This window comes from Schistocerca gregaria, chromosome 3 (genome assembly GCF_023897955.1).
Source record: "Schistocerca gregaria isolate iqSchGreg1 chromosome 3, iqSchGreg1.2, whole genome shotgun sequence".
In the NCBI taxonomy this organism is placed as follows: Eukaryota; Metazoa; Arthropoda; class Insecta; order Orthoptera; family Acrididae; genus Schistocerca; species Schistocerca gregaria.
Window position 1 is genome coordinate 314,340,912 of NC_064922.1, and position 26,758 is coordinate 314,367,669.

At 44.9% G+C, this 26,758-nt stretch overlaps 40 non-coding genes across 40 annotated transcripts; 28 read left to right on the plus strand and 12 right to left on the minus strand.

The window, feature by feature from the left end:
* Positions 1-3,483: 3,483 nt before the first annotated feature.
* Trnaa-cgc (transfer RNA alanine (anticodon CGC)) lies at positions 3,484-3,555 on the minus strand. The gene has a single exon. It is a non-coding gene; the product is annotated as a tRNA-Ala (tRNA).
* Positions 3,556-3,673: 118 nt separating this feature from the next.
* Trnaw-cca (transfer RNA tryptophan (anticodon CCA)) lies at positions 3,674-3,745 on the plus strand. Its single transcript has one exon. It is a non-coding gene; the product is annotated as a tRNA-Trp (tRNA).
* Positions 3,746-4,062: 317 nt separating this feature from the next.
* Positions 4,063-4,134, plus strand: Trnac-gca (transfer RNA cysteine (anticodon GCA)). The gene has a single exon. It is a non-coding gene; the product is annotated as a tRNA-Cys (tRNA).
* Positions 4,135-13,029: 8,895 nt separating this feature from the next.
* Positions 13,030-13,101, minus strand: Trnaa-cgc (transfer RNA alanine (anticodon CGC)). The gene has a single exon. It is a non-coding gene; the product is annotated as a tRNA-Ala (tRNA).
* A 118-nt stretch (positions 13,102-13,219) lies between these two features.
* Trnaw-cca (transfer RNA tryptophan (anticodon CCA)) lies at positions 13,220-13,291 on the plus strand. The gene has a single exon. It is a non-coding gene; the product is annotated as a tRNA-Trp (tRNA).
* A 317-nt stretch (positions 13,292-13,608) lies between these two features.
* Positions 13,609-13,680, plus strand: Trnac-gca (transfer RNA cysteine (anticodon GCA)). Its single transcript has one exon. It is a non-coding gene; the product is annotated as a tRNA-Cys (tRNA).
* Positions 13,681-13,962: 282 nt separating this feature from the next.
* Positions 13,963-14,034, minus strand: Trnaa-cgc (transfer RNA alanine (anticodon CGC)). The gene has a single exon. It is a non-coding gene; the product is annotated as a tRNA-Ala (tRNA).
* Positions 14,035-14,152: 118 nt separating this feature from the next.
* On the plus strand, positions 14,153-14,224 carry Trnac-gca (transfer RNA cysteine (anticodon GCA)). The gene has a single exon. It is a non-coding gene; the product is annotated as a tRNA-Cys (tRNA).
* A 317-nt stretch (positions 14,225-14,541) lies between these two features.
* Trnac-gca (transfer RNA cysteine (anticodon GCA)) lies at positions 14,542-14,613 on the plus strand. Its single transcript has one exon. It is a non-coding gene; the product is annotated as a tRNA-Cys (tRNA).
* A 282-nt stretch (positions 14,614-14,895) lies between these two features.
* Positions 14,896-14,967, minus strand: Trnaa-cgc (transfer RNA alanine (anticodon CGC)). The gene has a single exon. It is a non-coding gene; the product is annotated as a tRNA-Ala (tRNA).
* Positions 14,968-15,085: 118 nt separating this feature from the next.
* Positions 15,086-15,157, plus strand: Trnaw-cca (transfer RNA tryptophan (anticodon CCA)). The gene has a single exon. It is a non-coding gene; the product is annotated as a tRNA-Trp (tRNA).
* A 317-nt stretch (positions 15,158-15,474) lies between these two features.
* Positions 15,475-15,546, plus strand: Trnac-gca (transfer RNA cysteine (anticodon GCA)). Its single transcript has one exon. It is a non-coding gene; the product is annotated as a tRNA-Cys (tRNA).
* Positions 15,547-15,828: 282 nt separating this feature from the next.
* Positions 15,829-15,900, minus strand: Trnaa-cgc (transfer RNA alanine (anticodon CGC)). Its single transcript has one exon. It is a non-coding gene; the product is annotated as a tRNA-Ala (tRNA).
* Positions 15,901-16,018: 118 nt separating this feature from the next.
* Positions 16,019-16,090, plus strand: Trnaw-cca (transfer RNA tryptophan (anticodon CCA)). The gene has a single exon. It is a non-coding gene; the product is annotated as a tRNA-Trp (tRNA).
* Positions 16,091-16,762: 672 nt separating this feature from the next.
* Trnaa-cgc (transfer RNA alanine (anticodon CGC)) lies at positions 16,763-16,834 on the minus strand. Its single transcript has one exon. It is a non-coding gene; the product is annotated as a tRNA-Ala (tRNA).
* Positions 16,835-16,952: 118 nt separating this feature from the next.
* Trnaw-cca (transfer RNA tryptophan (anticodon CCA)) lies at positions 16,953-17,024 on the plus strand. The gene has a single exon. It is a non-coding gene; the product is annotated as a tRNA-Trp (tRNA).
* Positions 17,025-17,341: 317 nt separating this feature from the next.
* Positions 17,342-17,413, plus strand: Trnac-gca (transfer RNA cysteine (anticodon GCA)). The gene has a single exon. It is a non-coding gene; the product is annotated as a tRNA-Cys (tRNA).
* Positions 17,414-17,884: 471 nt separating this feature from the next.
* Trnaw-cca (transfer RNA tryptophan (anticodon CCA)) lies at positions 17,885-17,956 on the plus strand. The gene has a single exon. It is a non-coding gene; the product is annotated as a tRNA-Trp (tRNA).
* Positions 17,957-18,627: 671 nt separating this feature from the next.
* Positions 18,628-18,699, minus strand: Trnaa-cgc (transfer RNA alanine (anticodon CGC)). Its single transcript has one exon. It is a non-coding gene; the product is annotated as a tRNA-Ala (tRNA).
* A 118-nt stretch (positions 18,700-18,817) lies between these two features.
* Positions 18,818-18,889, plus strand: Trnaw-cca (transfer RNA tryptophan (anticodon CCA)). Its single transcript has one exon. It is a non-coding gene; the product is annotated as a tRNA-Trp (tRNA).
* A 317-nt stretch (positions 18,890-19,206) lies between these two features.
* Trnac-gca (transfer RNA cysteine (anticodon GCA)) lies at positions 19,207-19,278 on the plus strand. Its single transcript has one exon. It is a non-coding gene; the product is annotated as a tRNA-Cys (tRNA).
* A 283-nt stretch (positions 19,279-19,561) lies between these two features.
* Trnaa-cgc (transfer RNA alanine (anticodon CGC)) lies at positions 19,562-19,633 on the minus strand. Its single transcript has one exon. It is a non-coding gene; the product is annotated as a tRNA-Ala (tRNA).
* Positions 19,634-19,751: 118 nt separating this feature from the next.
* On the plus strand, positions 19,752-19,823 carry Trnaw-cca (transfer RNA tryptophan (anticodon CCA)). The gene has a single exon. It is a non-coding gene; the product is annotated as a tRNA-Trp (tRNA).
* A 317-nt stretch (positions 19,824-20,140) lies between these two features.
* Positions 20,141-20,212, plus strand: Trnac-gca (transfer RNA cysteine (anticodon GCA)). Its single transcript has one exon. It is a non-coding gene; the product is annotated as a tRNA-Cys (tRNA).
* Positions 20,213-20,494: 282 nt separating this feature from the next.
* Positions 20,495-20,566, minus strand: Trnaa-cgc (transfer RNA alanine (anticodon CGC)). Its single transcript has one exon. It is a non-coding gene; the product is annotated as a tRNA-Ala (tRNA).
* A 118-nt stretch (positions 20,567-20,684) lies between these two features.
* Positions 20,685-20,756, plus strand: Trnaw-cca (transfer RNA tryptophan (anticodon CCA)). Its single transcript has one exon. It is a non-coding gene; the product is annotated as a tRNA-Trp (tRNA).
* Positions 20,757-21,073: 317 nt separating this feature from the next.
* Trnac-gca (transfer RNA cysteine (anticodon GCA)) lies at positions 21,074-21,145 on the plus strand. The gene has a single exon. It is a non-coding gene; the product is annotated as a tRNA-Cys (tRNA).
* A 283-nt stretch (positions 21,146-21,428) lies between these two features.
* Positions 21,429-21,500, minus strand: Trnaa-cgc (transfer RNA alanine (anticodon CGC)). The gene has a single exon. It is a non-coding gene; the product is annotated as a tRNA-Ala (tRNA).
* Positions 21,501-21,618: 118 nt separating this feature from the next.
* Positions 21,619-21,690, plus strand: Trnaw-cca (transfer RNA tryptophan (anticodon CCA)). Its single transcript has one exon. It is a non-coding gene; the product is annotated as a tRNA-Trp (tRNA).
* A 317-nt stretch (positions 21,691-22,007) lies between these two features.
* Trnac-gca (transfer RNA cysteine (anticodon GCA)) lies at positions 22,008-22,079 on the plus strand. Its single transcript has one exon. It is a non-coding gene; the product is annotated as a tRNA-Cys (tRNA).
* Positions 22,080-22,550: 471 nt separating this feature from the next.
* Trnaw-cca (transfer RNA tryptophan (anticodon CCA)) lies at positions 22,551-22,622 on the plus strand. The gene has a single exon. It is a non-coding gene; the product is annotated as a tRNA-Trp (tRNA).
* Positions 22,623-23,293: 671 nt separating this feature from the next.
* On the minus strand, positions 23,294-23,365 carry Trnaa-cgc (transfer RNA alanine (anticodon CGC)). Its single transcript has one exon. It is a non-coding gene; the product is annotated as a tRNA-Ala (tRNA).
* Positions 23,366-23,483: 118 nt separating this feature from the next.
* Trnaw-cca (transfer RNA tryptophan (anticodon CCA)) lies at positions 23,484-23,555 on the plus strand. Its single transcript has one exon. It is a non-coding gene; the product is annotated as a tRNA-Trp (tRNA).
* A 317-nt stretch (positions 23,556-23,872) lies between these two features.
* On the plus strand, positions 23,873-23,944 carry Trnac-gca (transfer RNA cysteine (anticodon GCA)). The gene has a single exon. It is a non-coding gene; the product is annotated as a tRNA-Cys (tRNA).
* A 472-nt stretch (positions 23,945-24,416) lies between these two features.
* Positions 24,417-24,488, plus strand: Trnaw-cca (transfer RNA tryptophan (anticodon CCA)). The gene has a single exon. It is a non-coding gene; the product is annotated as a tRNA-Trp (tRNA).
* A 317-nt stretch (positions 24,489-24,805) lies between these two features.
* On the plus strand, positions 24,806-24,877 carry Trnac-gca (transfer RNA cysteine (anticodon GCA)). Its single transcript has one exon. It is a non-coding gene; the product is annotated as a tRNA-Cys (tRNA).
* A 283-nt stretch (positions 24,878-25,160) lies between these two features.
* Positions 25,161-25,232, minus strand: Trnaa-cgc (transfer RNA alanine (anticodon CGC)). The gene has a single exon. It is a non-coding gene; the product is annotated as a tRNA-Ala (tRNA).
* Positions 25,233-25,739: 507 nt separating this feature from the next.
* Positions 25,740-25,811, plus strand: Trnac-gca (transfer RNA cysteine (anticodon GCA)). The gene has a single exon. It is a non-coding gene; the product is annotated as a tRNA-Cys (tRNA).
* A 471-nt stretch (positions 25,812-26,282) lies between these two features.
* On the plus strand, positions 26,283-26,354 carry Trnaw-cca (transfer RNA tryptophan (anticodon CCA)). The gene has a single exon. It is a non-coding gene; the product is annotated as a tRNA-Trp (tRNA).
* A 317-nt stretch (positions 26,355-26,671) lies between these two features.
* Trnac-gca (transfer RNA cysteine (anticodon GCA)) lies at positions 26,672-26,743 on the plus strand. Its single transcript has one exon. It is a non-coding gene; the product is annotated as a tRNA-Cys (tRNA).
* The last annotated feature ends 15 nt before the right edge of the window (positions 26,744-26,758 follow it).

Sequence of the window (26,758 nt, forward strand, 5' to 3'; positions counted from 1 at the left end):
CGAGAAGCCTTTCTCACCACTTGGAGAGCCTGCGAGACCAAACTCAGCTCTTACCAGTCGACCTTGGATTGGTGGCTCAAATGCGCCAAACCTCAGATCCGGAGATGTTTCATCAACTACAACCCGGGAGAAGAGCTTTTGGCGGAAAAGAACGATAGAATTTTACTTTCATTGTCTCCGAGAACTCTACCTGCAAGGTGCTACAGCTATTGGGAACCATGGGAGAATTAAAAAAATCCAGGCAAAAATACTGACATTAAGGCGACAACAGCTTGAAGGATACCAAATAAGGTCAAGAGCAGAGACTGTGGCGCAAAAAGAAGCCACTTCGATATATCATGTGATTCGTGAAACTAAACGAGGATTCCGCACAATACTGACGGAGCTTAAAACTGATAATGGAACCACCTTGACAATGCACAACGACATAAAAGCAGAAATACTAACCCATTTCGATAACTTGTTTTCACATAAAGAGGTAGACGAAAAAGCACAGGACGATTTACTGACCCACCTGCAAGGACGCGTTGGTAACGCGTACGCGGAAGCTCTAATAGCGGAGGCGACCGAAGACGATGTACACTATGCTGTCTATCAAAGTGCAAAAAATAAATCCCCTGGAGCTGACGGCATACCAGCAGAATTTTATCAAGTCTTCTGGGAACATATAAAACATAGAATTACATGCATCTGTAATGAACTTCTGAACCTCAATAAGGAAATACCGAAAGATTTTCGTGAAGGTATGATAGTGTTAATCGCAAAAGAATCGGCTGGCAAGAAAATTGGAAATTTGAGACCAATCACTCTGCTGAACAGTGACTATAAAATTTTTTCGCGGCTCTTAGCCCACAGACTTAAAAATGTAATGGCCAGCGTCACCGACCCATATCAGTCTAGCGTGGGCAAAGATAGGAAAATTCAGCAGACGCTGTCCGACTACCGCGACATAATTTCAATAGCAGAAGTATGTCGACTAAAATGTGCCATCGTGTCGTTAGATTTCGATAAAGCCTTCGACAGGATCAGCCACTCCTACCTCCTGAAAACGATGGGCGCAATGGGTTTTCCGCCGAGATTCGTTGACCTCATACGACGTTTGGTAACGAATAACTCCTCCAGAATCATCATAAATGGACAGCCTAGCCGGCCAGTCGAGATCGCATGTTCCGTCAGGCAAGGTTGTCCGTTGTCCATGGCACTTTTTGCCATGGCCATCGAACCTTTGCTCGCTACCTTTACTCAGCGGTTACAAGGATTGCAAATACGAGGAAACAAAATAATATGTAAAGCTTATGCGGACGATGTTGGGTTTCTCGTTATGAATGTAGCGGAAGTCGAGACGGCAATGCACATAATAGAAAAATACGAACGAGCGTCAGCCGCGAGGTTAAACAAAACCAAGTCCGGCATATTCAATATCGGATGTGGCATTGGCATGCGCACACACGGTCAGTTACGTGAGCTAACAGCCTTGAAGTGTCTCGGCATTGATTTCCGAAAAAATATACGTCAAACTATTGCGGCCAACTATAGACAAGTACTAACTACCATACGAGCTAGTGTACGGACACATAGTATTCGACAGTTAAATGAAATTCAGAGAGTGTCTTTAGCGAACGTCTCTATTACTTCCAAAGTCAATTATGTCGCCCAGATACTGCCAATACCCGCCGGCATCGCCAAACAAATTATGTCAGCAATAGGCTATTTTGTGAGCCGTGGCCACATATTTAAAATCCAGTATGACACTCTGACGCTCGCCACTAATAATGGCGGCTTAAACTTAACGAATGTTACTAAAAAGTCGCAGGCTCTGTACATCTCCAATACGTTTCAACAATGGAGACAATCCGGCAGCTGTATCGCCGCGCACTTGCTATCTGAAATAGCTCCAGATGACCTCTCTCCACCCATTAATGTGCAGCACATACCGAGCGGACTTTACCATTTACGATGGTTTTTAATAGAATATAGCTACCTACGTTCAAGAATTCCGGAAAAAGACATGACAAACGTAAAAGAAATATATGGCAAATTGATGGGAGAAAAGAAGAACAACAAAATAGAACAAAACTATCCATGTTCTAACTGGAAAGTGATATGGGCAAATATTCATAACCGTAACTTAGCTACTCATCTGAAAGCAACATGGTACTTTGTTGTAAATAGGAAAGTTGCAACAAACTCGAAACTTCATTCGATCCACTTAGCGGATTCGCCTTTGTGTGCAACGTGTAGTTTAATTGATAACGAAGAACATCGTTTCGTGTGCGACAAGGTTAAAGATATCTGGCTGAATGTCCGACGAAAGCTGGCACTCATCCTTCGAACGTCACCTAACGCTATAACGCCTGCGGACTTTTTGACACCGGATGATGTACCCTTTCCTAACACGAAACGCAACGCAGTCAATTGGCTGAAAGCGGCAACGGTCCATTACCTCTTCACGAAGGAAGAGAAAAGCCAAGAGGATTTTTGGATTTATCTGCTAACTGAGCATCTCATGTTACTGAAGACTAGTAAATATAAAGAAACATACGCAAATTTTTTAATCAAGACCTTGATGTAAAAGAATTAACAAGAAATATCTGCGGACACAGAAGACAAACGTAAGAGAGTGTTCACCACTACTAACTTACAATCGTGGAAAAAAAATAGTTTTTACCGGAATTGCCGTTCTTTGAGTTCAACCTTTATTAATTTATTTTTCAAGAAGCCATTATAAATAGTTGCTTCTCACCGAATATGGTTTGTTTTTTAAGCATTTTCAGAGAGAAGAGGCAGTTTCGAAATGCCCTCTGACGTTTCTTTGTCAAGGAAGACTATTTGCTTTAAGTGTGACAACAAAAAACAGCGATGAAGAAGGAAACAAACTGAACATAACTTCTGTTTCTACCTACTGAAGACTTCATTCTTTTTTCACATTATCAATAAGCCCAAAGAAGGGGTACATTAGTTTCTCCACGATAAAGGGATTAACTTCGTCTCATCAGTTTATGGTAATGTACATGGCGTGAGAAACCGACGCCGATGAAGGCGAATTATGGAGAGCGCAAGGATGGGCTAAAAGGGGTGATGGGAGGCCCAAAAAAACAAAAAAAAAAAGGAAAATTAGAAAAAAAAGAAATTAAAAAAAAAAAGTCGTAGAGCATTCGACTGCAGATCGAGAGGTCCCCGGTTCAATCCCGGGTGCCCCCTTCATTTTTCAGTATCTTGAAAAAACAAATAACGATTGTCGCATTTAGTTGCAAATACATGTTTGAAATGATTGAGATGCACTCCGCACGCCATACCGAAGGCTTTGGAGCAACATTTCAATGGGGGGATCGCAGGCCAGGGTCTTGCACGTCATCGTCCTCCCGCTATGGCGTCGAACTGTAAGAAATCCACTTGCTTGGGGAAGAATCTTGTACGCTGAATTTGATAGAATATGGTGCTAGGCAAAAGTTTTCATATACTGCTGCACGGAGAAACAAAAATTGGAGGAGCTGGGATTTGAACCCAGGACTTTCTGCATGCGAAGCAGACACTCTACCACTGAGTTACACCCCCGCCAGAGCAAGTACATCTGGGAAGAGTCTCTCGTGGATCCTACTGTCATTATTTCTTAGGTTTGAACGGTACAGTAAGTGTTCGAGGAACCTATTCATGATAAGAGCTTAGCAGCGTCGACTCCGTGGCGCAACGGTAGCGCGTCTGACTCCAGATCAGAAGGTTGCGTGTTCAGATCACGTCGGGGTCACAGTGAAATTTTCGTTTACGGAAGCCATGGGCGAGTATGTCAATTTAATCAGATACCAAACGATTACAGAGAACGGACGAACAGAACCTGCTTGAAAAAAGCTACTAGTGAATTTTCGCATTCTGACATTAAGGTGAAGGCGCCGACTCGCACTTTCTCCAGGCGCGAAGTGTCTAATATTTTTGTTATTTATATCGTTTAACGCTAATATATAACTGAGAGATAATGATTACGCAATATTTTGCTCGATTAGACGTCTTTAGCCAGACAGAGTATAATAATTTTCCTTAAGTTATGGGGATAGAAAGTTTGTGAAAGGGGGTATAGCTCAGTCGTAGAGCATTCGACTGCAGATCGAGAGGTCCCCGGTTCAATCCCGGGTGCCCCCTTTATTTTTCAGTATCTTGAAAAAAGAAATAACGATTGTCGCATTTAGTTGCAAATACATGTTTGAAATGATTGAGATGCACTCCGCACGCCATACCGAAGGCTTTGGAGCAACATTTCAATGGGGGGATCGCAGGCCAGGGTCTTGCAGGTCATCGTCCTCCCGCTATGGCGTCGAACTGTAAGAAATCCACTTGCTTGGGGAAGAATCTTGTACGCTGAATTTGATAGAATATGGTGCTAGGCAAAAGTTTTCATATACTGCTGCAACCCCAGACAGCTACACAACCCCAGACAGCTACACAGGAGCCGAGCGGACGTGTTTCGCGCGCGCTCCCGTCTCTACAGTATTCGTGTCGGGTTTTTCGCGGAAAATCGCGTCAGCGTGTGCCTAAAAACAGTGCAAGGCATCGATTAAGTGTGCTGTGATATAGTGCAGTGAAATTTCCTCGCGTTTTACGGGGGAAAAGGTGCTAAATGTGACGTCGCATCTGCACCCATTGGACTACAGTGGACCTCTTCAAAGGTATTTCCACCTTCAACTAACACTCGAGAAACATTACTAACACCCCTAGGAACAATTGACGTTACTAACGTTACTAACCATAGCTTGTGAAGTGTTGGAAAAACCACGAACGGAAAAGTTCACGTGTGGCGAGTCAAGACCATAACATATGGCAGGAGTGTTTTCTGCTCTAGGATGATGAAAGTCTACCAAAAGCGAGTCTAAGACATACGACAGTGTAGCAAAGCTCCTGCAAAAGTTTCGGTTCGGTAATTATAATATTAACGGATTTAGCAGAAAACAGTTTTGACAAACACGAAAGACACAAACCGATATACCGAACACAGTGACGGAACGCAAGTCCCGTAAGTAGAACGCCGGGCGCTGGCAGAGGCGCGCTGTGTGCAAGTTCCGAAAGTGGGCTATAGTGCATTGGCCGACGCGTGCCCGCGTTGCTAAGCGCGACACGTAGTCCTGCGCCCAGCCGCGGGAGGCAGCAGCGCACGGGAACTGCACAACTGCACAATCGGCATCTATTCACGCGCGTGAACTGCGTGGCCGACTGCCGAGCGAAGCCAGACCGCGAGGCGCAGTATCAGCTGGCCCGCGCGTGCGTGACCACCTTATCCGCACTCAGCCGCGCAGCACGACGTATCGCTTTTGGCGCATCGCTTTAGCACAGCGCCTTGGCATATCGCTTTGGAGATTTTTTTTTTTTTTTTTTTTTTTTTTTTTTTTTTTTTTTTTTTTTTTTTTTTCCACCGCCGGCCATGTAACAGCGTAGCGCCCTTTCGGCAACCGAGTAGTCACCACATAAACACGCAACCCTGGATCGAGTACGACAACTTAGTGGTGCAAGCACCACACCGACATCGACAAGAGGGCCACCTGGCAGGGCAAACATCAGTAACAAAGTGTCGCAAATAGGCATGGCGTCTGGTATTCACGAATATGCCGTCATGTCGCCGAGCCAAAAGATCGCTGCAATTGACGAGCTACTGAATGACATTGCAGCGGAACTGAAGGCTAAACACGTGTCTAGTAGTGTACTGAACACAATACGGAATAAAATATTCCCGTTGGCATTTCAACTTACGTCAGCAGAAGCCAAGGTCGAACTGCTGCAAGAACAGAATAAAGATCTACTGCGAGAATTGCAATACTCAGCAGATCCAGTAAAGGACCTACGCATTGAGACACTCACCGAACAGGTTAATAAACTAGAGGAGGACAACTCCAAGCTTGTTGAAATAAATCAGGAACTTAGAGACCAGATCAGGGAACTGACAGGGAAAGTCACTGAACAAGCGCAGCAACAGGCCAAAACATTAACATATGCTGCAGCTCTATCCACCGCACCCAAAGAACTTAAACGCATTGAGGCGGCCAAAGCCAAACAGACAACAACATTGTTCATAAAATCAACAAACAATCAAGACACAAAAACAGTACAACAAACACTGACACAAAAAATAAACCCAAGACGTGATAACTTACATATAAAATCGATAAGAAACACGAAGACAGCCGTCATTGTCGAAGCAGCAACACAGGAGGACTGCCGTAAAATCATAGAAAAGACGAAAGACATAGAGAACATTGCGTGTGAAGGGCCTAGAAAACGGCAACCTCTGGTGATAGTCCACCGAGTTACAGACACTATCTCAGATAGAGAATTTCTGGAGTGTCTGTACGAGCAGAACCTCAGCGACGATCTCACAAAAGACGAATTTGACAGAGACGTCAAAATCAGATTCCGCACAGGTCCAAAAGGAAAGGGATATAACCATCAGGTGTTGGAGGTTACACCCAGAATTTATTGGTATCTCACTAAAAAAGGAAGGGTGTACATAGACTTTCAATCATTAACCGTCAAAGACTTTACCTCCGTAAGCCAGTGTTACAATTGTTGTGACCTAGGCCACACAACCAAAGCTTGCACAGACACAAGTGCGACCTGTTCAAGGTGTGGCAAGAAGGGTCACAAACGCGCAGAGTGCCGTGCATCAGAACCCATCGATTGTATTCCCTGTAGGAATAGAAACAGAATTTGCAATAAGAGTAGGGGTGGGGTCTGCCAGACCTACAAACAACTGCTTGACAGACTAATTGACAGCACTGACTATGGCAACTGAACACCCCCCTGCGTCAACTGACCTGCTCCACAAATCACACCCTGCTAAAACGAAGTCATACAAGTCACCTTCGACAAAAAACCGAAACCACCTACGTGCAATACTCTGGCGTAAGAGGCAAAAACTGTTACCAGACGACTACCCCAACAATGGATACATCCCAGGCTTGATGAACAGTACAAACCTGGAAGACAGCCTTCACGCAGTTACCGAATACATTGACGATCTCACATTGACAGGACAAATAGTACCAGAACCCGCCAAACTAATTAAAAGACAGATAAGGTACTGGATGACGTTTCAGACGACCCTCATTAACAGGATAGACGAACTTGAAGACGAACTACTAAGATTAGACATGGTAACCCCATACTCCGACACTGACATATCAGGATGCTACAACACATATGACCAACCAGAGCAACCATGCAAAATAACACCACCAACGACCCAACGAGGCCCTTCTACTCCAACACAACGACGCACATACGATACCACGAAATGCGAAGGATATATCAAACCAGTTAAGTTCGTTTTAGGTGAGACTTTGAACCCTACCGTTATGCAAGCCAGCGAAACTGGAACTCAAACGAAAGACACAGACAAATCAGACACCCCAGGCTGCATTCAATCCAAACGAATAATAACTCACACTTACTCATCGGCAGAGGAAGAAGATGACGTCTATCACTGCCCCTACGCCAGAGAATGTAGCGTACACAAAAATGATCCACCAAATCCCAATGCCAATCTTGAACAGGCCACAGCACTGACCGACACCGCAAATGACACGCATAAAGTCGGGGCAACAACCGCAACTAAAGCTGACAGTGCGCATATCATACTCAAAGCTGATACGACCGATGCAAATAATGACGAAGAGCAGACCTGTGAGAACCAACTCGTGTCAGAGCGAATTAGAACTAAGGTACACTCACCCAACACATCTAAAACACAACAAGACAGCACAAATGAAACACACAAAAAACACACAAAAATAATCACAGCCTTCAAGAAACTAAACCCACGTAATAAACCTAAACAGCCTAAGAGAGTTAAAAAAGTGAAAGCGTGTGACGACCAACCGCGGCAATTGCCGGCTGTTCCAACACCTTGTGTCAAAATAGTGATTCCCCCCAGTGGTGTAAACACACCCTCAGTTCCCAAATCAACAACCGCAACGTCAACGCCATTGGAATCCCCCGCAACGACCAACATGGGCACCCATCCAGCGCTTCTCGCAGAGGCGCACAACGACTCCACTACACCACCACGGCACGACACGGCAGCGGGCACGTCAACACACGCCACCACCACCACTAGTTTTAAATACGATAAGTTAGACCTAAATGTAAAATTAAGTAGGCTAGAAAAGAGGGACATATTAGAGACGGCACAACGGATGCTTATTCGCACCCTACATCCATATGGAGATTCGGTCTGTTTTCGTACATCGGAGCAAACCGACAGACTCATTCTCAAAACAGAAAACATTCCGACGGATCCTGACAGCCTGCTTAATCTGCTCATGCAGGTGTGCGCGCGCAGGGAGGAGCCATTCGACCTAGATAAGCTATATAAGGATCACGTTAGGGCTCATGGGAGAACATACTTCGATTATAGTCAAACTGGCAGCAAGTGCTACGCCACTGTTAAACACCCGAACTGCTATTAGCACAGCTTAATGCTATGCGGAGTATACTCGTCAACTCGGAGCTCCCACAAGCCCTACGTGAACTAAGAAGTGATATTCTCTGTTTACAGGAGCCATATACCAGAATAGGTCAAATCCCTAATCTCCCTCCAGGCGCGGTGACAGTTGCGGAGGGGGCGGGCTGCAAGGCATCCGTCACAATTCTAAACAAAGAAATATACCCGGTGAAAATCACAGAACTCTGTTCTGAACACCTAGCTACAGTCGAAGTCACGCACAAGGGGGATACGTGGATCATCGCGTCGCTGTACGCCCAATTCTGTCACAGCATTATGCCATATGCAGACCTCATTAGAGATCTTGCAAATTATGCTGGCAACAAGAAACTACTTATCTGTGCAGACATAAATGCCAGATCCACCCTGTGGCATTCAGACAGAACTGACGACAGAGGCAGAATCATAAACGACATCATTAATGAAAATGGACTCCACATACTCAACGAAGAAGGACACCACCCGACTTACACCGGACACAACGGCTACACATCAAACATAGACATTACCATCGCCAACAATGCTGCCATTAACCATGTACGAGACTGGACTGTACATGATCAGATCACAGCTAGCGACCACAACATCATCACACTAACCTTAAATGGTACATCCAACATCAACTCAGTCACACAACCCAAAAGACTGTTATTTAACAAAACGGATTGGAATAGGGTCAGACGAACAATACATGAGCACACATTGCACGACATCACCGGTAGCGTTGACTTCCGAGCACACATGCTGACGGACATCATCACAAAAATACAGAACACCTGCATACCTACACAAAGCAAGATAAAACACCAAAACATTCCATGGACCACACAATTAACGCGACTCAAACAGGACTCAAAACGTAAGCGTAAGCTTTATCAACGAGCAATCTCAGACAGAGAAAGACAAATACGACTACACGACTACCGGCTTGCCAAGGACAGGTACAAACTCGAGCTGAATAAGACCAGGAAAGACCACTGGAACAGCCATGTAGCAGCACAAACACAACTAAACATTTGGGGGGAACCATACAAAATAGTGACAGAAAAAGTAAAGAGCCCACTGGTTCTGGGAACGTTGCGACAGGAAGACGGCGCGATGACTAAGGGCTGGAGACGCACAGCGGAGTTCCTGCTAAGCAAACTCCTGCCTGATGACATCGCTGACACTGACACACCAGAACAAGCAGCACTGAGACGCGAACTCGACACAGCATACATTACACCAACTGTCGTCTGTCCTTTTGCACAGGAAGAAGTCGCGATAGCGATTTCAGAACTAAAAAACAAAAAGGCGCCAGGACCAGACGGTATCCACTCTGAGGTACTAAAACAAATTGCACCGCAGATCACCCCATATCTCACAACATTGCTAAACGACGCATTAAGGCTGGGTCGAGTGCCTGCAGTGTGGAAGTCCTCGAAGGCGGTCATCATCAAAAAAGCCCCAGACAAAGACCCCTCAGATCCCAAGTCATACAGACCGATATGCCTCATCAACACACTGGGTAAAATACAAGAGAAACTACTTTGTAAACGATTACGAGCACATAGAACACTACGGGGACTAACACCACACCAATACGGCTTCAGGGAAGGGAAATCTATAGACGACGCAATAAACAGAGCACTCCAAATAGTACATAACACACCTAACAAATACACACTTGCCATTATGATAGATATATCAGGTGCTTTCGATAACCTGTGGTGGCCGGCCTTGTTCAAGAGGCTCAGACACCTGCAGGTGCCGGAATCCCTGTACAATAGCTTCATTGACTATTGCAAAGACAGGACAGTCGTTTGGCACATGGACAATCAGAAAGTAATCAAACGTATTACAAAAGGCTGTCCACAAGGGTCGATCTGCGGCCCCATCTTCTGGGACATAGTGATTGAACCGCTCCTACAGTTACTAGAGGAGCACACTTTGACAGATGGAGTTGTCGCCTATGCTGACGATCTACTCGTGGTTGTATCAGCAAATAACCGGGCCCAGCTAGAAGAAAGAGCCAGTGGAACACTTCATACAATAACCAAATGGTGTGCTAAGAACAAACTAAAGATAGCAGAAACCAAAACAACATACACACTGTTAAAGGGCATCCTACGCAGGAACCCAACAGTCAAAATAGGGGACACAAACATAAAAAGACTCGCGGTTACACGCTATCTAGGAGTATACATTGACGAACGTTTGAACTTCCACGAACACATGCGAATATGCACAAACAAAGCAGAAAAGCTACTACACAAACTGGCAAGGCTAAATTCGGAACAATTTAGACTACCCCTGTCAGTCACACGAACATACCATTGTGCTCTCTTCGAGTCAGTACTATGCTTTGCTGCCAGTACATGGGCTCACAGATTGAGTGTCTCAACCAACAGAACCATCGTACGTAGAGGACAAAGAAGTGTTTTACTTCGATTAACTGGGGCCTTCAACACAACGTCAATTGATGCACTATGTGTGGTCATGGGAATCTTCCCAATAGACATCACAATCAGGTACCGTGCAGCAATGTACTGGCTTAGGATGGGGAGAATAGACCAGGTTCGGCAGATCACTGGTGTACCGATTGAGTCAACACGCCAACTTAAAACATGGCGAGTGGATACCTGGCAGAGCGAGTGGGACAACAGCGATAAGGGCCGCCGAGTATACAACTTCTTCCCTGACATCCGGGAAAGACTAAAACTGAAACATATCGATCCCAGCCGCGGTATGGTACACTTCATCACAGGACACGGCCCCTATCCCACGCACCTGAACCGCGTGAGTCTGCAGCAGACTAATAGATGCACATGCGGGGAAGAAGGTTCCCCTGAACACATCGTCTTTTTCTGCGGACAACGCACGATCACAAGACACACAGTACACGTAGACCACTTGAACACACAAAATGAACTACATGCCATAGTACGCGATCCTGAAAGGTGGACTGAACTTAATACACTGACTGACGAAATCTCAAAGATTCAACATGCTGAATATTTACGCAACAGACCATACAGAAGGCAAGTCGGCACAACCAGACAACAGGATGCCCAGGGGATCACAGACATTACTGATACATCGAGTGAAGAAGAAGAAGACACAGATGCAGACCAAGGCACCAACACAGATATTGAGGCGTCCAGCGCGTATGACCCATAGTGTCAACTAAAGTGGCCTCAAAGACTTTTCCCGAAAGACCGACAAATGGTGCATATGTCACATAAATTCTGGAAAACTGATTGCACCTAAATGTAAATATGTATATAGTTAATAGTACCTCCATGTCTAACATGAGCTTAAAGCTAGGCACCTCTTCAAGGGACCTACGCCTTCTGGTAAGAGGCAGCGCACGGCCTGGATGGAAGGATCTTAATTGTGGTCCCTCTTGACTGAGCCCAACCCGACGGATACATATTGTAGATCGGGGAAAACCACCTTTCAGGCTGTGTTGCTGGCGGGGCCGGGAGGTGCTAACTAACGCATTATGCAGTATCATAAGCCTTATTGCTTCAACACAAATTGTCAGTTTTAATGCACCTGTACAACCGCTACCATAACCACTATTTTACCAATACCATCGAAGCCAAAGCTTAAAGGTAGGCACCTCCTCAAGGGACCTACGCCTCCTGGTAAGAGGCGGCACACGGCCTGGATGGAAGGATCTTAATTATAGTTCCTCTTGACTGAGCCCAACCCGACAGATACATCTTGTAGATCGGGGAAAACCACCGTTCAGGCCGTGTTGTCGGCGGGGCCGGGAGGTGCTAACAACCGAACAGTCTTTATTAGGAGCCATGCAAGCCCGAAATAAACAGCCACATTCCATCTCACCTCTATTACCATTACCATAACAACTTTCCACCAATAACTTCTGAGCCAGATCATAAAGCTGGGCATCATTTGTTATTCATCACAAGGTAACTTTGCAGACTAGACATGGAGGGTTAGTTGGCTAATGTACCTCAACCTTCCATAGTTAAGTAAGTACTTAGAATGGCAGACATTAGAAGGAATGGTGAGCGACGTCAAGCGACTTGAGGATCATTCCAAGACCCTGGACGCCGCCCACAACCAGGTGACGGGCCCATACTACACCATTCCTTTCCCTATTCCTTTCCCTTTTCTCTACTTCTTCCAAACATCCATTAATTATTAAGTTTTTGTATTATTATTTTCTTAATTCTTTCGTATACTTGTCTGTCTGTCTGTATCCTACTTATTTTATATTTTATATTAGTTTTAAGATTTTAATATGCTGCACAATAACAAAAAAAAAAAAAAAAAAAAAAAAAAAAAAAAAAAAAAAAAAGATAAGAACCATACAAAGCCCGCCTCCACGTGGCGGGACACGGGCAACGGTGTGGGTGGGGACGGGAGCCGGGGTGATGGCACAATCAGCCACTCCGGACCCCGGACCCAGCCACAGCGGCCAAGAGGCTATATAAGACCCACCATAAGAAATTAGGCGGTGGGTCATTAAATATAAAGCAGCAAGTGGAAAAAAAAAAAAAAAAGTGGAATATACTGCTGCACGGAGAAACAAAAATTGGAGGAGCTGGGATTTGAACCCAGGACTTTCTGCATGCGAAGCAGACACTCTACCACTGAGTTACACCCCCGCCAGAGCAAGTACATCTGGGAAGAGTCTCTCGTGGATCCTACTGTCATTATTTCTTAGGTTTGAACGGTACAGTAAGTGTTCGAGGAACCTATTCATGATAAGAGCTTAGCAGCGTCGACTCCGTGGCGCAACGGTAGCGCGTCTGACTCCAGATCAGAAGGTTGCGTGTTCAAATCACGTCGGGGTCACAGTGAAATTTTCGTTTACGGAAGCCATGGGCGAGTATGTCAATTTAATCAGATACCAAACGATTACAGAGAACGTACGAACAGAACCTGCTTGAAAAAAGCTACTAGTGAATTTTCGCATTCTGACATTAAGGTGAAGGCGCCGACTCGCACTTTCTCCAGGCGCGAAGTGTCTAATATTTTTGTTATTTATATCGTTTAACGCTAATATATAACTGAGAGATAATGATTACGCAATATTTTGCTCGATTAGACGTCTTTAGCCAGACAGAGTATAATAATTTTCCTTAAGTTATGGGGATAGAAAGTTTGTGAAAGGGGGTATAGCTCAGTCGTAGAGCATTCGACTGCAGATCGAGAGGTCCCCGGTTCAATCCCGGGTGCCCCCTTCATTTTTCAGTATCTTGAAAAAACAAATAACGATTGTCGCATTTAGTTGCAAATACATGTTTGAAATGATTGAGATGCACTCCGCACGCCATACCGAAGGCTTTGGAGCAACATTTCAATGGGGGGATCGCAGGCCAGGGTCTTGCAGGTCATCGTCCTCCCGCTATGGCGTCGAACTGTAAGAAATCCACTTGCTTGGGGAAGAATCTTGTACGCTGAATTTGATAGAATATGGTGCTAGGCAAAAGTTTTCATATACTGCTGCACGGAGAAACAAAAATTGGAGGAGCTGGGATTTGAACCCAGGACTTTCTGCCTGCGAAGCAGACACTCTACCACTGAGTTACACCCCCGCCAGAGCAAGTACATCTGGGAAGTCTCTCTCGTGGATCCTACTGTCATTATTTCTTAGGTTTGAACGGTACAGTAAGTGTTCGAGGAACCTATTCATGATAAGAGCTTAGCAGCGTCGACTCCGTGGCGCAACGGTAGCGCGTCTGATTGCAGATCAGAAGGTTGCGTGTTCAAATCACGTCCGGGTCACAGTGAAATTTTCGTTTACGGAAGCCATGGGCGAGTATGTCAATTTAATCAGATACCAAACGATTACAGAGAACGGACGAACAGAACCTGCTTGAAAAAAGCTACTAGTGAATTTTCGCATTCTGACATTAAGGTGAAGGCGCCGACTAGCACTTTCTCCAGGCGCGAAGTGTCTAATATTTTTGTTATTTATATCGTTTAACGCTAATATATAACTGAGAGATAATGATTACGCAATATTTTGCTCGATTAGACGTCTTTAGCCAGACAGAGTATAATAATTTTCCTTAAGTTATGGGGATAGAAAGTTTGTGAAAGGGGGTATAGCTCAGTCGTAGAGCATTCGACTGCAGATCGAGAGGTCCCCGGTTCAATCCCGGGTGCCCCCTTCATTTTTCAGTATCTTGAAAAAACAAATAACGATTGTCGCATTTAGTTGCAAATACATGTTTGAAATGATTGAGATGCACTCCGCACGCCATACCGAAGGCTTTGGAGCAACATTTCAATGGGGGGATCGCAGGCCAGGGTCTTGCAGGTCATCGTCCTCCCGCTATGGCGTCGAATTGAAAGAAATCCACTTGCTTGGGGAAGAATCTTGTACGCTGAATTTGATAGAATATGGTGCTAGGCAAAAGTTTTCATATACTGCTGCACGGAGAAACAAAAATTGGAGGAGCTGGGATTTGAACCCAGGACTTTCTGCATGCGAAGCAGACACTCTACCACTGAGTTACACCCCCGCCAGAGCAAGTACATCTGGGAAGAGTCTCTCGTGGATCCTACTGTCATTATTTCTTAGGTTTGAACGGTACAGTAAGTGTTCGAGGAACCTATTCATGATAAGAGCTTAGCAGCGTCGACTCCGTGGCGCAACGGTAGCGCGTCTGACTCCAGATCAGAAGGTTGCGTGTTCAAATCACGTCGGGTTCACAGTGAAATTTTCGTTTACGGAAGCCATGGGCGAGTATGTCAATTTAATCAGATACCAAACGATTACAGAGAACGGACGAACAGAACCTGCTTGAAAAAAGCTACTAGTGAATTTTCGCATTCTGACATTAAGGTGAAGGCGCCGACTCGCACTTTCTCCAGGCGCGAAGTGTCTAATATTTTTGTTATTTATATCGTTTAACGCTAATATATAACTGAGAGATAATGATTACGCAATATTTTGCTCGATTAGACGTCTTTAGCCAGACAGAGTATAATAATTTTCCTTAAGTTATGGGGATAGAAAGTTTGTGAAAGGGGGTATAGCTCAGTCGTAGAGCATTCGACTGCAGATCGAGAGGTCCCCGGTTCAGTCCCGGGTGCCCCCTTCATTTTTCAGTATCTTGAAAAAACAAATAACGATTGTCGCATTTAGTTGCAAATACATGTTTGAAATGATTGAGATGCACTCCGCACGCCATACCGAAGGCTTTGGAGCAACATTTCAATGGGGGGATCGCAGGCCAGGGTCTTGCAGGTCATCGTCCTCCAGCTATGGCGTCGAACTGTAAGAAATCCACTTGCTTGGGGAAGAATCTTGTACGCTGAATTTGATAGAATATGGTGCTAGGCAAAAGTTTTCATATACTGCTGCACGGAGAAACAAAAATTGGAGGAGCTGGGATTTGAACCCAGGACTTTCTGCATGCGAAGCAGACACTCTACCACTGAGTTACACCCCCGCCAGAGCAAGTACATCTGGGAAGAGTCTCTCGTGGATCCTACTGTCATTATTTCTTAGGTTTGAACGGTACAGTAAGTGTTCGAGGAACCTATTCATGATAAGAGCTTAGCAGCGTCGACTCCGTGGCGCAACGGTAGCGCGTCTGACTCCAGATCAGAAGGTTGCGTGTTCAAATCACGTCGGGGTCACAGTGAAATTTTCGTTTACGGAAGCCATGGGCGAGTATGTCAATTTAATCAGATACCAAACGATTACAGAGAACGGACGAACAGAACCTGCTTGAAAAAAGCTACTAGTGAATTTTCGCATTCTGACATTAAGGTGAAGGCGCCGACTCGCACTTTCTCCAGGCGCGAAGTGTCTAATATTTTTGTTATTTATATCGTTTAACGCTAATATATAACTGAGAGATAATGATTACGCAATATTTTGCTCGATTAGACGTCTTTAGCCAGACAGAGTATAATATTTTTCCTTAAGTTATGGGGATAGAAAGTTTGTGAAACGGGGTACAGCTCAGTCGTAGAGCATTCGACTGCAGATCGAGAGGTCCCCGGTTCAATCCCGGGTGCCTCCTTCATTTTTCAGTATCTTGAAAAAACAAATAACGATTGTCGCATTTAGTTGCAAATACATGTTTGAAATGATTGAGATGCACTCCGCACGCCATACCGAAGGCTTTGGAGCAACATTTCAATGGGGGGATCGCAGGCCAGGGTCTTGCAGGTCATCGTCCTCCCGCTATGGCGTCGAACTGTAAGAAATCCACTTTGCTTGGGGAAGAATCTTGTACGCTGAATTTGATAGAATATGGTGCTAGGCAAAAGTTTTCATATACTGCTGCACGGAGAAACAAAAATTGGAGGAGCTGGGATTTGAACCCAGGACTTTCTGCATGCGAAGCACACACTCTACCACTGAGTTACACCCCCGCCAGAGCAAGTACATCTGGGAAGAGTCTCTCGTGGATCCTACTGTCATTATTTCTTAGGTTTGAACGGTACAGTAAGTGTTCGAGGAACCTATTCATGATAAGAGCTTAGCAGCGTCGACTCCGTGGCGCCAGGGTAGCGCGTCTGACTCCAGATCAGAAGGTTGCGTGTTCAAATCACGTCTGGGTCACAGTGAAATTTTCGTTTACGGAAGCCATGGGCGAGTATGTCAATTTAATCAGATACCAAACGATTACAGAGAACGGACGAACAGAACCTGCTTGAAAAAAGCTACTAGTGAATTTTCGCATTCTGACATTAAGGTGAAGGCGCCGACTCGCACTTTCTCCAGGCGCGAAGTGTCTAATATTTTTGTTATTTATATCGTTTAACGCTAATATATAACTGAGAGATAATGATTACGCAATATTTTGCTCGATTAGACGTCTTTAGCCAGACAGAGTATAATAATTTTCCTTAAGTTATGGGGATAGAAAGTTTGTGAAAGGGGGTATAGCTCAGTCGTAGAGCATTCGACTGCAGATCGAGAGGTCCCCGGTTCAATCCCGGGTGCCCCCTTCATTTTTCAGTATCTTGAAAAAACAAATAACGATTGTCGCATTTAGTTGCAAATACATGTTTGAAATGATTGAGATGCACTCCGCACGCCATACCGAAGGCTTTGGAGCAACATTTCAATGGGGGGATCGCAGGCCAGGGTCTTGCAGGTCATCGTCCTCCCGCTATGGCGTCGAACTGTAAGAAATCCACTTGCTTGGGGAAGAATCTTGTACGCTGAATTTGATAGAATATGGTGCTAGGCAAAAGTTTTCATATACTGCTGCACGGAGAAACAAAAATTGGAGGAGCTGGGATTTGAACCCAGGACTTTCTGCATGCGAAGCAGACACTCTACCACTGAGTTACCCCCCGCCAGAGCAAGTACATCTGGGAAGAGTCTCTCGTGGATCCTACTGTCATTATTTCTTAGGTTTGAACGGTACAGTAAGTGTTCGAGGAACCTATTCATGATAAGAGCTTAGCAGCGTCGACTCCGTGGCGCAACGGTAGCGCGTCTGACTCCAGATCAGAAGGTTGCGTGTTCAAATCACGTCGGGGTCACAGTGAAATTTTCGTTTACGTAAGCCATGTGCGAGTATGTCAATTTAATCAGATACCAAACGATTACAGAGAACGGACGATCAGAACCTGCTTGAAAAAAGCTACTAGTGAATTTTCGCATTCTGACATTAAGGTGAAGGCGCCGACTCGCACTTTCTCCAGGCGCGAAGTGTCTAATATTTTTGTTATTTATATCGTTTAACGCTAATATATAACTGAGAGATAATGATTACGCAATATTTTGCTCGATTAGACGTCTTTAGCCAGACAGAGTATAATAATTTTCCTTAAGTTATGGGGATAGAAAGTTTGTGAAAGTGGGTATAGCTCAGTCGTAGAGCATTCGACTGCAGATCGAGAGGTCCCCGGTTCAGTCCCGGGTGCTCCCTTCATTTTTCAGTATCTTGAAAAAACAAATAACGATTGTCGCATTTAGTTGCAAATACATGTTTGAAATGATTGAGATGCACTCCGCACGCCATACCGAAGGCTTTGGAGCAACATTTCAATGGGGGGATCGCAGGCCAGGGTCTTGCAGGTCATCGTCCTCCCGCTATGGCGTCGAACTGTAAGAAATCCACTTGCTTGGGGAAGAATCTTGTACGCTGAATTTGATAGAATATGGTGCTAAGCAAAAGTTTTCATATACTGCTGCACGGAGAAACGAAAATTGGAGGAGCTGGGATTTGAAGCCAGGACATTCTGCATGCGAAGCAGACACTCTACCACTGAGTTACACCCCCGCCAGAGCACGTAAATCTGGGAAGAGTCTCTCGTGGATCCTACTGTCATTATTTCTTAGGTTTGAACGGTACAGTAAGTGTTCGAGGAACCTATTCATGATAAAAGCTTAGCAGCGTCGACTTCGTGGCGCAACGGTAGCGCGTCTGACTCCAGATCAGAAGGTTGCGTGTTCGAATCACGTCGGGGTCACAGTGAAATTTTCGTTTACGGAAGCCATGGGCGAGTATGTCAATTTAATCAGATACCAAACGATTACAGAGAACGGACGAACAGAACCTGCTTGAAAAAAGCTACTAGTGAATTTTCGCATTCTGACATTAAGGTGAAGGCGCCGACTCGCACTTTCTCCAGGCGCGAAGTGTCTAATATTTTTGTTATTTATATCGTTTAACGCTAATATATAACTGAGAGATAATGATTACGCAATATTTTGCTCGATTAGACGTCTTTAGCCAGACAGAGTATAATAATTTTCCTTAAGTTATGGGGATAGAAAGTTTGTGAAAGGGGGTATAGCTCAGTCGTAGAGCACTCGACTGCAGATCGAGAGGTCCCCGGTTCAGTCCCGGGTGCCCCCTTCATTTTTCAGTATCTTGAAAAAAGAAATAACGATTGTCGCATTTAGTTGCAAATACATGTTTGAAATGATTGAGATGCACTCCGCACGCCATACCGAAGGCTTTGGAGCAACATTTCAATGGGGGGATCGCAGGCCAGGGTCTTGCAGGTCATCGTCCTCCCGCTATGGCGTCGAACTGTAAGAAATCCACTTTGCTTGGGGAAGAATCTTGTACGCTGAATTTGATAGAATATGGTGCTAGGCAAAAGTTTTCATATACTGCTGCACGGAGAAACAAAAATTGGAGGAGCTGGGATTTGAACCCAGGACTTTCTGCATGCGAAGCAGACACTCTACCACTGAGTTACACCCCCGCCAGAGCAAGTACATCTGGGAAGAGTCTCTCGTGGATCCTACTGTCATTATTTCTTAGGTTTGAACGGTACAGTAAGTGTTCGAGGAACCTATTCATGATAAGAGCTTAGCAGCGTCGACTCCGTGGCGCAACGGTAGCGCGTCTGACTCCAGATCAGAAGGTTGCGTGTTCAAATCACGTCGGGTTCACAGTGAAATTTTCGTTTACGGAAGCCATGGGCGAGTATGTCAATTTAATCAGATACCAAACGATTACAGAGAACGGACGAACAGAACCTGCTTGAAAAAAGCTACTAGTGAATTTTCGCATTCTGACATTAAGGTGAAGGCGCCGACTCGCACTTTCTCCAGGCGCGAAGTGTCTAATATTTTTGTTATTTATATCGTTTAACGCTAATATATAACTGAGAGATAATGATTACGCAATATTTTGCTCGATTAGACGTCTTTAGCCAGACAGAGTATAATAATTTTCCTTAAGTTATGGGGATAGAAAGTTTGTGAAAGGGGGTATAGCTCAGTCGTAGAGCATTCGACTGCAGATCGAGAGGTCCCCGGTTCAGTCCCGGGTGCCCCCTTCATTTTTCAGTATCTTGAAAAAACAAATAACGATTGTCGCATTTAGTTGCAAATACATGTTTGAAATGATTGAGATGCACTCCGCACGCCATACCGAAGGCTTTGGAGCAACATTTCAATGGGGGGATCGCAGGCCAGGGTCTTGCAGGTCATCGTCCTCCAGCTATGGCGTCGAACTGTAAGAAATCCACTTGCTTGGGGAAGAATCTTGTACGCTGAATTTGATAGAATATGGTGCTAGGCAAAAGTTTTCATATACTGCTGCACGGAGAAACAAAAATTGGAGGAGCTGGGATTTGAACCCAGGACTTTCTGCATGCGAAGCAGACACTCTACCACTGAGTTACACCCCCGCCAGAGCAAGTACATCTGGGAAGAGTCTCTCGTGGATCCTACTGTCATTATTTCTTAGGTTTGAACGGTACAGTAAGTGTTCGAGGAACCTATTCATGATAAGAGCTTAGCAGCGTCGACTCCGTGGCGCAACGGTAGCGCGTCTGACTCCAGATCAGAAGGTTGCGTGTTCAAATCACGTCGGGGTCACAGTGAAATTTTCGTTTACGGAAGCCATGGGCGAGTATGTCAATTTAATCAGATACCAAACGATTACAGAGAACGGACGAACAGAACCTGCTTGAAAAAAGCTACTAGTGAATTTTCGCATTCTGACATTAAGGTGAAGGCGCCGACTCGCACTTTCTCCAGGCGCGAAGTGTCTAATATTTTTGTTATTTATATCGTTTAACGCTAATATATAACTGAGAGATAATGATTACGCAATATTTTGCTCGATTAGACGTCTTTAGCCAGACAGAGTATAATATTTTTCCTTAAGTTATGGGGATAGAAAGTTTGTGAAAGGGGGTACAGCTCAGTCGTAGAGCATTCGACTGCAGATCGAGAGGTCCCCGGTTCAATCCCGGGTGCCTCCTTCATTTTTCAGTATCTTGAAAAAACAAATAACGATTGTCGCATTTAGTTGCAAATACATGTTTGAAATGATTGAGATGCACTCCGCACGCCATACCGAAGGCTTTGGAGCAACATTTCAATGGGGGGATCGCAGGCCAGGGTCTTGCAGGTCATCGTCCTCCCGCTATGGCGTCGAACTGTAAGAAATCCACTTTGCTTGGGGAAGAATCTTGTACGCTGAATTTGATAGAATATGGTGCTAGGCAAAAGTTTTCATATACTGCTGCACGGAGAAACAAAAATTGGAGGAGCTGGGATTTGAACCCAGGACTTTCTGCATGCGAAGCAGACACTCTACCACTGAGTTACACCCCCGCCAGAGCAAGTACATCTGGGAAGAGTCTCTCGTGGATCCTACTGTCATTATTTCTTAGGTTTGAACGGTACAGTAAGTGTTCGAGGAACCTATTCATGATAAGAGCTTAGCAGCGTCGACTCCGTGGCGCCAGGGTAGCGCGTCTGACTCCAGATCAGAAGGTTGCGTGTTCAAATCACGTCTGGGTCACAGTGAAATTTTCGTTTACGGAAGCCATGGGCGAGTATGTCAATTTAATCAGATACCAAACGATTACAGAGAACGGACGAACAGAACCTGCTTGAAAAAAGCTACTAGTGAATTTTCGCATTCTGACATTAAGGTGAAGGCGCCGACTCGCACTTTCTCCAGGCGCGAAGTGTCTAATATTTTTGTTATTTATATCGTTTAACGCTAATATATAACTGAGAGATAATGATTACGCAATATTTTGCTCGATTAGACGTCTTTAGCCAGACAGAGTATAATAATTTTCCTTAAGTTATGGGGATAGAAAGTTTGTGAAAGGGGGTATAGCTCAGTCGTAGAGCATTCGACTGCAGATCGAGAGGTCCCCGGTTCAATCCCGGGTGCCCCCTTCATTTTTCAGTATCTTGAAAAAAGAAATAACGATTGTCGCATTTAGTTGCAAATACATGTTTGAAATGATTGAGATGCACTCCGCACGCCATACCGAAGGCTTTGGAGCAACATTTCAATGGGGGGATCGCAGGCCAGGGTCTTGCAGGTCATCGTCCTCCCGCTATGGCGTCGAACTGTAAGAAATCCACTTGCTTGGGGAAGAATCTTGTACGCTGAATTTGATAGAATATGGTGCTAGGCAAAAGTTTTCATATACTGCTGCACGGAGAAACAAAAATTGGAGGAGCTGGGATTTGAACCCAGGACTTTCTGCATGCGAAGCAGACACTCTACCACTGGGTTACCCCCCGCCAGAGCAAGTACATCTGGGAAGAGTCTCTCGTGGATCCTACTGTCATTATTTCTTAGGTTTGAACGGTACAGTAAGTGTTCGAGGAACCTATTCATGATAAGAGCTTAGCAGCGTCGACTCCGTGGCGCAACGGTAGCGCGTCTGACTCCAGATCAGAAGGTTGCGTGTTCAAATCACGTCGGGGTCACAGTGAAATTTTCGTTTACGTAAGCCATGTGCGAGTATGTCAATTTAATCAGATACCAAACGATTACAGAGAACGGACGATCAGAACCTGCTTGAAAAAAGCTACTAGTGAATTTTCGCATTCTGACATTAAGGTGAAGGCGCCGACTCGCACTTTCTCCAGGCGCGAAGTGTCTAATATTTTTGTTATTTATATCGTTTAACGCTAATATATAACTGAGAGATAATGATTACGCAATATTTTGCTCGATTAGACGTCTTTAGCCAGACAGAGTATAATAATTTTCCTTAAGTTATGGGGATAGAAAGTTTGTGAAAGTGGGTATAGCTCAGTCGTAGAGCATTCGACTGCAGATCGAGAGGTCCCCGGTTCAGTCCCGGGTGCTCCCTTCATTTTTCAGTATCTTGAAAAAACAAATAACGATTGTCGCATTTAGTTGCAAATACATGTTTGAAATGATTGAGATGCACTCCGCACGCCATACCGAAGGCTTTGGAGCAACATTTCAATGGGGGGATCGCAGGCCAGGGTCTTGCAGGTCATCGTCCTCCCGCTATGGCGTCGAACTGTAAGAAATCCACTTGCTTGGGGAAGAATCTTGTACGCTGAATTTGATAGAATATGGTGCTAAGCAAAAGTTTTCATATACTGCTGCACGGAGAAACGAAAATTGGAGGAGCTGGGATTTGAACCCAGGACATTCTGCATGCGAAGCAGACACTCTACCACTGAGTTACACCCCCGCCAGAGCACGTAAATCTGGGAAGAGTCTCTCGTGGATCCTACTGTCATTATTTCTTAGGTTTGAACGGTACAGTAAGTGTTCGAGGAACCTATTCATGATAAAAGCTTAGCAGCGTCGACTTCGTGGCGCAACGGTAGCGCGTCTGACTCCAGATCAGAAGGTTGCGTGTTCGAATCACGTCGGGGTCACAGTGAAATTTTCGTTTACGGAAGCCATGGGCGAGTATGTCAATTTAATCAGATACCAAACGATTACAGAGAACGGACGAACAGAACCTGCTTGAAAAAAGCTACTAGTGAATTTTCGCATTCTGACATTAAGGTGAAGGCGCCGACTCGCACTTTCTCCAGGCGCGAAGTGTCTAATATTTTTGTTATTTATATCGTTTAACGCTAATATATAACTGAGAGATAATGATTACGCAATATTTTGCTCGATTAGAAGTCTTTAGCCAGACAGAGTATAATAATTTTCCTTAAGTTATGGGGATAGAAAGTTTGTGAAAGGGGGTATAGCTCAGTCGTAGAGCACTCGACTGCAGATCGAGAGGTCCCCGGTTCAGTCCCGGGTGCCCCCTTCATTTTTCAGTATCTTGAAAAAAGAAATAACGATTGTCGCATTTAGTTGCAAATACATGTTTGAAATGATTGAGATGCACTCCGCACGCCATACCGAAGGCTTTGGAGCAACATTTCAATGGGGGGATCGCAGGCCAGGGTCTTGCAGGTCATCGTCCTCCCGCTATGGCGTCGAACTGTAAGAAATCCACTTGCTCGGGGAAGAATCTTGTACGCTGAATTTGATAGAATATGGTGCTAGGCAAAAGTTTTCATATACTGCTGCACGGAGAAACAAAAATTGGAGGAGCTGGGATTTGAACCCAGGACTTTCTGCATGCGAAGAAGACACTCCACCACTGAGTTACACCCCCGCCAGAGCAAGTACATCTGGGAAGAGTCTCTCGTGGATCCTACTGTCATTATTTCTTAGGTTTGAACGGTACAGTAAGTGTTCGAGGAACCTATTCATGATAAGAGCTTAGCAGCGTCGACTCCGTGGCGCAACGGTAGCGCGTCTGACTCCAGATCAGAAGGTTGCGTGTTCAAATCACGTCGGGGTCACAGTGAAATTTTCGTTTACGGAAGCCATGGGCGAGTATGTCAATTTAATCAGATACCAAACGATTACAGAGAACGGACGAACAGAACCTGCTTGAAAAAAGCTACTAGTGAATTTTCGCATTCTGACATTAAGGTGAAGGCGCCGACTCGCACTTTCTCCAGGCGCGAAGTGTCTAATATTTTTGTTATTTATATCGTTTAACGCTAATATATAACTGAGAGATAATGATTACGCAATATTTTGCTCGATTAGACGTCTTTAGCCAGACAGAGTATAATATTTTTCCTTAAGTTATGGGGATAGAAAGTTTGTGAAAGGGGGTACAGCTCAGTCGTAGAGCATTCGACTGCAGATCGAGAGGTCCCCGGTTCAATCCCGGGTGCCTCCTTCATTTTTCAGTATCTTGAAAAAACAAATAACGATTGTCGCATTTAGTTGCAAATACATGTTTGAAATGATTGAGATGCACTCCGCACGCCATACCGAAGGCTTTGGAGCAACATTTCAATGGGGGGATCGCAGGCCAGGGTCTTGCAGGTCATCGTCCTCCCGCTATGGCGTCGAACTGTAAGAAATCCACTTTGCTTGGGGAAGAATCTTGTACGCTGAATTTGATAGAATATGGTGCTAGGCAAAAGTTTTCATATACTGCTGCACGGAGAAACAAAAATTGGAGGAGCTGGGATTTGAACCCAAGACTTTCTGCATGCGAAGCACACACTCTACCACTGAGTTACACCCCCGCCAGAGCAAGTACGTCTGGGAAGAGTCTCTCGTGGATCCTACTGTCATTATTTCTTAGGTTTGAACGGTACAGTAAGTGTTCGAGGAACCTATTCATGATAAGAGCTTAGCAGCGTCGACTCCGTGGCGCCAGGGTAGAGCGTCTGACTCCAGATCAGAAGGTTGCGTGTTCAAATCACGTCTGGGTCACAGTGAAATTTTCGTTTACGGAAGCCATGGGCGAGTATGTCAATTTAATCAGATACCAAACGATTACAGAGAACGGACGAACAGAACCTGCTTGAAAAAAGCTACTAGTGAATTTTCGCATTCTGACATTAAGGTGAAGGCGCCGACTCGCACTTTCTCCAGGCGCGAAGTGTCTAATATTTTTGTTATTTATATCGTTTAACGCTAATATATAACTGAGAGATAATGATTACGCAATATTTTGCTCGATTAGACGTCTTTAGCCAGACAGAGTATAATAATTTTCCTTAAGTTATGGGGATAGAAAGTTTGTGAAAGGGGGTATAGCTCAGTCGTAGAGCATTCGACTGCAGATCGAGAGGTCCCCGGTTCAATCCCGGGTGCCCCCTTCATTTTTCAGTATCTTGAAAAAAGAAATAACGATTGTCGCATTTAGTTGCAAATACATGTTTGAAATGATTGAGATGCACTCCGCACGCCATACCGAAGGCTTTGGAGCAACATTTCAATGGGGGGATCGCAGGCCAGGGTCTTGCAGGTCATCGTCCTCCCGCTATGGCGTCGAACTGTAAGAAATCCACTTGCTTGGGGAAGAATCTTGTACGCTGAATTTGATAGAATATGGTGCTAGGCAAAAGTTTTCATATACTGCTGCACGGAGAAACAAAAATTGGAGGAGCTGGGATTTGAACCCAGGACTTTCTGCATGCGAAGCAGACACTCTACCACTGAGTTACCCCCCGCCAGAGCAAGTACATCTGGGAAGAGTCTCTCGTGGATCCTACTGTCATTATTTCTTAGGTTTGAACGGTACAGTAAGTGTTCGAGGAACCTATTCATGATAAGAGCTTAGCAGCGTCGACTCCGTGGCGCAACGGTAGCGCGTCTGTCTCCAGATCAGAAGGTTGCGTGTTCAAATCACGTCGGGGTCACAGTGAAATTTTCGTTTACGGAAGCCATGGGCGAGTATGTCAATTTAATCAGATACCAAACGATTACAGAGAACGGACGAACAGAACCTGCTTGAAAAAAGCTACTAGTGAATTTTCGCATTCTGACATTAAGGTGAAGGCGCCGACTCGCACTTTCTCAAGGCGCGAAGTGTCTAATATTTTTGTTATTTATATCGTTTAACGCTAATATATAACTGAGAGATAATGATTACGCAATATTTTGCTCGATTAGACGTCTTTAGCCAGACAGAGTATTATAATTTTCCTTACGTTATGGGGATAGAAAGTTTGTGAAAGGGGGTATAGCTCAGTCGTAGAGCATTCGACTGCAGATCGAGAGGTCCCCGGTTCAGTCCCGGGTGCCCCCTTCATTTTTCAGTATC